Source organism: Phyllobates terribilis, unplaced genomic scaffold (genome assembly GCF_046119375.1).
Source record: "Phyllobates terribilis strain yellow unplaced genomic scaffold, ASM4611937v1 Scaffold_20__1_contigs__length_20440879, whole genome shotgun sequence".
Taxonomy (NCBI): Eukaryota; Metazoa; Chordata; class Amphibia; order Anura; family Dendrobatidae; genus Phyllobates; species Phyllobates terribilis.
In genome coordinates this window covers 13500050-13507439 of record NW_027362780.1, presented here as the reverse complement: position 1 = coordinate 13507439, position 7390 = coordinate 13500050, and positions in this window count along the sequence as shown.

Sequence of the window (7390 nt, the reverse complement as noted above, 5' to 3'; positions counted from 1 at the left end):
TCCTATGCTTTATTAAATTTGATTTATGTTGTTCTGTCCTATGCTTTATTAAACTGTATTTATGCTGTTTTAACCTATGCTTTATTAAATTGTATTTATGTTGTTTTATCCTATGCTTTATTAAATTTTATTTATGTTGTTTTATCCTATGCTTTATTAAATTTTATTTATGTTGTTTTATCCTATGCTTTATTAAATTGTATTTATGTTGTTTTATCCTATGCTTTATTAAAAAGTATTTATGTTGTTTTATCCTATGCTTTATTAAATTGTATTTATGTTGTTTTATCCTATGCTTTATTAAACTGTATTTATGTTGTTTTATCCTATGCTTTATTAAATTGTATTTATGTTATTTTATCCTATGCTTTATTAAATAGTATTTATGTTGTTTTATCCTATGCTTTATTAAATTTGATTTATGTTGTTTTATCCTATGCTTTATTAAATTTGATTTATGTTGTTTTATCCTATGCTTTATTAAACTGTATTTATGCTGTTTTAACCTATGCTTTATTAAATAGTATTTATGTTGTTTTATCCTATGCTTTATTAAATTTGATTTATGTTGTTTTATCCTATGCTTTATTAAATTGTATTTATGTTGTTTTATCCTATGCTTTATTAAACTGTATTTATGCTGTTTTAACCTATGCTTTATTAAATTGTATTTATGTTGTTTTATCCTATGCTTTATTAAATTGTATTTATGTTGTTTTATCCTATGCTTCATTAAATTTTATTTATGTTGTTTTATCCTATGCTTTATTAAATTTTATTTATGTTGTTTTATCCTATGCTTTATTAAATAGTATTTATGTTGTTTTATCCTATGCTTTATTAAATTTGATTTATGTTGTTTTATCCTATGCTTTATTAAATTGTATTTATGTTGTTTTATCCTATGCTTTATTAAATTGTATTTATGTTATTTTATCCTATGCTTTATTAAATTGTATTTATGTTGTTTTATCCTATGCTTTATTAAATTGTATTTATGTTGTTTTAACCTATGCTTTATTAAATTGTATTTATATTGTTTTATCCTATGCTTTATTTAATTGTATTTATGTTGTTTTAATGTATGCTTTATTAAATTGTATTTATGTTGTTTTATCCTATGCTTTATTAAATTGTATTTATGTTGTTTTATCCTATGCTTTATTAAATTTTATTTATGTTGTTTTATCCTATGCTTTATTAAATTTTATTTATGTTGTTTTATCCTATGCTTTATTAAATAGTATTTATGTTGTTTTATCCTATGCTTTATTAAATTTGATTTATGTTGTTTTATCCTATGCTTTATTAAATTGTATTTATGTTGTTTTATCCTATGCTTTATTAAATTGTATTTATGTTATTTTATCCTATGCTTTATTAAATTGTATTTATGTTGTTTTATCCTATGCTTTATTAAATTGTATTTATGTTGTTTTAACCTATGCTTTATTAAATTGTATTTATATTGTTTTATCCTATGCTTTATTTAATTGTATTTATGTTGTTTTAATGTATGCTTTATTAAATTGTATTTATGTTGTTTTATCCTATGCTTTATTAAATTGTATTTATGTTGTTTTATCCTATGCTTTATTAAATTTTATTTATGTTGTTTTATCCTATGCTTTATTAAATTTTATTTATGTTGTTTTATCCTATGCTTTATTAAATTGTATTTATGTTGTTTTATCCTATGCTTTATTTAAAAGTATTTATGTTGTTTTATCCTATGCTTTATTAAATTGTATTTATGTTGTTTTATCCTATGCTTTATTAAATTGTATTTATGTTGTTTTATCCTATGCTTTATTAAATAGTATTTATGTTGTTTTATCCTATGCTTTATTAAATTGTATTTATGTTGTTTTATCCTATGCTTTATTAAATTGTATTTATGTTGTTTTATCCTATGCTTTATTAAATAGTATTATGTTGTTTTATCCTATGCTTTATTAAATTTGATTTATGTTGTTTTATCCTATGCTTTATTAAATTTGATTTATGTTGTTTTATCCTATGCTTTATTAAACTGTATTTATGCTGTTTTAACCTATGCTTTATTAAATTGTATTTATGTTGTTTTATCCTATGCTTTATTAAATTTTATTTATGTTGTTTTATCCTATGCTTTATTAAATTTTATTTATGTTGTTTTATCCTATGCTTTATTAAATTGTATTTATGTTGTTTTATCCTATGCTTTATTAAAAAGTATTTATGTTGTTTTATCCTATGCTTTATTAAATTGTATTCATGTTGTTTTATCCTATGCTTTATTAAATTGTATTTATGTTGTTTTATCCTATGCTTTATTAAATTGTATTTATGCTGTTTTAACCTATGCTTTATTAAATTGTATTTATGTTGTTTTATCCTATGCTTTATTAAATTGTATTTATGTTGTTTTATCCTATGCTTTATTAAATTGTATTTATGTTGTTTTAACCTATGCTTTATTAAATTGTATTCATGTTGTTTTATCTTATGCTTTATTAAATTGTATTTATGTTGTTTTATCCTATGCTTTATTAAATTGTATTTATGTTATTTTATCCTATGCTTTATTAAATTGAATTTATTTTGTTTTATCCTATGCTTTATTAAATTGTATTTATGTTGTTTTATCCTATGCTTTATTAAATTGTATTTATGTTGTTTTATCCTATGCTTTATTAAATTTTATTTATGTTGTTTTATCCTATGCTTTATTAAATAGTATTTATGTTGTTTTATCCTATGCTTTATTAAATTTGATTTATGTTGTTTTATCCTATGCTTTATTAAATTTGATTTATGTTGTTTTATCCTATGCTTTATTAAACTGTATTTATGCTGTTTTAACCTATGCTTTATTAAATTGTATTTATGTTGTTTTATCCTATGCTTTATTAAATTTTATTTATGTTGTTTTATCCTATGCTTTATTAAATTTTATTTATGTTGTTTTATCCTATGCTTTATTAAATTGTATTTATGTTGTTTTATCCTATGCTTTATTAAAAAGTATTTATGTTGTTTTATCCTATGCTTTATTAAATTGTATTTATGTTGTTTTATCCTATGCTTTATTAAATTGTATTTATGTTGTTTTATCCTATGCTTTATTAAATTGTATTTATGTTATTTTATCCTATGCTTTATTAAATAGTATTTATGTTGTTTTATCCTATGCTTTATTAAATTTGATTTATGTTGTTTTATCCTATGCTTTATTAAATTTGATTTATGTTGTTTTATCCTATGCTTTATTAAACTGTATTTATGCTGTTTTAACCTATGCTTTATTTAATTGTATTTATGTTGTTTTAATGTATGCTTTATTAAATTGTATTTATGTTGTTTTATCCTATGCTTTATTAAATTGTATTTATGTTGTTTTATCCTATGCTTTATTAAATTTTATTTATGTTGTTTTATCCTATGCTTTATTAAATTTTATTTATGTTGTTTTATCCTATGCTTTATTAAATTGTATTTATGTTGTTTTATCCTATGCTTTATTTAAAAGTATTTATGTTGTTTTATCCTATGCTTTATTAAATTGTATTTATGTTGTTTTATCCTATGCTTTATTAAATTGTATTTATGTTGTTTTATCCTATGCTTTATTAAATAGTATTTATGTTGTTTTATCCTATGCTTTATTAAATTGTATTTATGTTGTTTTATCCTATGCTTTATTAAATTGTATTTATGTTGTTTTATCCTATGCTTTATTAAATAGTATTATGTTGTTTTATCCTATGCTTTATTAAATTTGATTTATGTTGTTTTATCCTATGCTTTATTAAATTTTATTTATGTTGTTTTATCCTATGCTTTATTAAATTTTATTTATGTTGTTTTATCCTATGCTTTATTAAATTGTATTTATGTTGTTTTATCCTATGCTTTATTAAAAAGTATTTATGTTGTTTTATCCTATGCTTTATTAAATTGTATTCATGTTGTTTTATCCTATGCTTTATTAAATTGTATTTATGTTGTTTTATCCTATGCTTTATTAAACTGTATTTATGCTGTTTTAACCTATGCTTTATTAAATTGTATTTATGTTGTTTTATCCTATGCTTTATTAAATTGTATTTATGTTGTTTTATCCTATGCTTTATTAAATTGTATTTATGTTGTTTTAACCTATGCTTTATTAAATTGTATTCATGTTGTTTTATCTTATGCTTTATTAAATTGTATTTATGTTGTTTTATCCTATGCTTTATTAAATTGTATTTATGTTATTTTATCCTATGCTTTATTAAATTGAATTTATTTTGTTTTATCCTATGCTTTATTAAAAAGTATTTATGTTGTTTTATCCTATGCTTTATTAAATTGTATTTATGTTGTTTTATCCTATGCTTTATTAAATTGTATTTATGTTGTTTTATCCTATGCTTTATTAAATTGTATTTATGTTATTTTATCCTATGCTTTATTAAATAGTATTTATGTTGTTTTATCCTATGCTTTATTAAATTTGATTTATGTTGTTTAATCCTATGCTTTATTAAATTTGATTTATGTTGTTTTATCCTATGCTTTATTAAACTGTATTTATGCTGTTTTAACCTATGCTTTATTAAATAGTATTTATGTTGTTTTATCCTATGCTTTATTAAATTTGATTTATGTTGTTTTATCCTATGCTTTATTAAATTTGATTTATGTTGTTTTATCCTATGCTTTATTAAAAAGTATTTATGTTGTTTTATCCTATGCTTTATTAAATTGTATTTATGTTGTTTTATCCTATGCTTTATTAAATTGTATTTATGTTGTTTTATCCTATGCTTTATTAAATTTGATTTATGTTGTTTTATCCTATGCTTTATTAAAAAGTATTTATGTTGTTTTATCCTATGCTTTATTAAATTGTATTTATGTTATTTTATCCTATGCTTTATTAAATAGTATTTATGTTGTTTTATCCTATGCTTTATTAAATTGTATTTATGTTGTTTTATCCTATGCTTTATTAAATAGTATTTATGTTGTTTTATCCTATGCTTTATTAAATTTGATTTATGTTGTTTTATCCTATGCTTTATTAAATTTGATTTATGTTGTTTTATCCTATGCTTTATTAAACTGTATTTATGCTGTTTTAACCTATGCTTTATTAAATTGTATTTATGTTGTTTTATCCTATGCTTTATTAAATTTTATTTATGTTGTTTTATCCTATGCTTTATTAAATTTGATTTATGTTGTTCTGTCCTATGCTTTATTAAACTGTATTTATGCTGTTTTAACCTATGCTTTATTAAATTGTATTTATGTTGTTTTATCCTATGCTTTATTAAATTTTATTTATGTTGTTTTATCCTATGCTTTATTAAATTTTATTTATGTTGTTTTATCCTATGCTTTATTAAATTGTATTTATGTTGTTTTATCCTATGCTTTATTAAAAAGTATTTATGTTGTTTTATCCTATGCTTTATTAAATTGTATTTATGTTGTTTTATCCTATGCTTTATTAAACTGTATTTATGTTGTTTTATCCTATGCTTTATTAAATTGTATTTATGTTATTTTATCCTATGCTTTATTAAATAGTATTTATGTTGTTTTATCCTATGCTTTATTAAATTTGATTTATGTTGTTTTATCCTATGCTTTATTAAATTTGATTTATGTTGTTTTATCCTATGCTTTATTAAACTGTATTTATGCTGTTTTAATCTATGCTTTATTAAATAGTATTTATGTTGTTTTATCCTATGCTTTATTAAATTTGATTTATGTTGTTTTATCCTATGCTTTATTAAATTGTATTTATGTTGTTTTATCCTATGCTTTATTAAACTGTATTTATGCTGTTTTAACCTATGCTTTATTAAATTGTATTTATGTTGTTTTATCCTATGCTTTATTAAATTGTATTTATGTTGTTTAATCCTATGCTTCATTAAATTTTATTTATGTTGTTTTATCCTATGCTTTATTAAATTTTATTTATGTTGTTTTATCCTATGCTTTATTAAATAGTATTTATGTTGTTTTATCCTATGCTTTATTAAATAGTATTTATGTTGTTTTATCCTATGCTTTATTAAATTGTATTTATGTTGTTTTATCCTATGCTTTATTAAATTGTATTTATGTTATTTTATCCTATGCTTTATTAAATTGTATTTATGTTGTTTTATCCTATGCTTTATTAAATTGTATTTATGTTGTTTTAACCTATGCTTTATTAAATTGTATTTATATTGTTTTATCCTATGCTTTATTTAATTGTATTTATGTTGTTTTAATGTATGCTTTATTAAATTGTATTTATGTTGTTTTATCCTATGCTTTATTAAATTGTATTTATGTTGTTTTATCCTATGCTTTATTAAATTTTATTTATGTTGTTTTATCCTATGCTTTATTAAATTTTATTTATGTTGTTTTATCCTATGCTTTATTAAATTGTATTTATGTTGTTTTATCCTATGCTTTATTTAAAAGTATTTATGTTGTTTTATCCTATGCTTTATTAAATTGTATTTATGTTGTTTTATCCTATGCTTTATTAAATTGTATTTATGTTGTTTTATCCTATGCTTTATTAAATTGTATTTATGTTGTTTTATCCTATGCTTTATTAAATAGTATTTATGTTGTTTTATCCTATGCTTTATTAAATTGTATTTATGTTGTTTTATCCTATGCTTTATTAAATTGTATTTATGTTGTTTTATCCTATGTTTTATTAAATTTTATTTATGTTGTTTTATCCTATGCTTTATTAAAAAGTATTTATGTTGTTTTATCCTATGCTTTATTAAATTGTATTTATGTTGTTTTATCCTATGCTTTATTAAACTGTATTTATGCTGTTTTAACCTATGCTTTATTAAATTGTATTTATGTTGTTTTAATGTATGCTTTATTAAATTGTATTTATGTTGTTTTTTCCTATGCTTTATTAAATTGTATTTATGTTGTTTTATCCTATGCTTTATTAAATTGTATTTATGTTGTTTTATCCTATGCTTTATTAAATTGTATTTATGTTGTTTTATCCTATGCTTTATTAAATTGTATTTATGTTGTTTTATCCTATGCTTTATTAAATTGTATTTATGTTATTTTATCCTATGCTTTATTAAATTGAATTTATGTTGTTTTATCCTATGCTTTATTAAATTGTATTTAATTTGTTTTATCCTATGCTTTATTAAATTGTATTTATGTAGTTTTAGCCTATGCTTTATTAAACTGTATTTATGCTGTTTTAACCTATGCTTTATTAAATTGTATTTATGTTGTTTTATCCTATGCTTTATTAAATTGTATTTATGTTGTTTTATCCTATGCTTTATTAAATTGTATTTATGTTGTTTTATCCTATGCTTTATTAAATTGTATTTATGTTATTTTATCCTATGCTTTA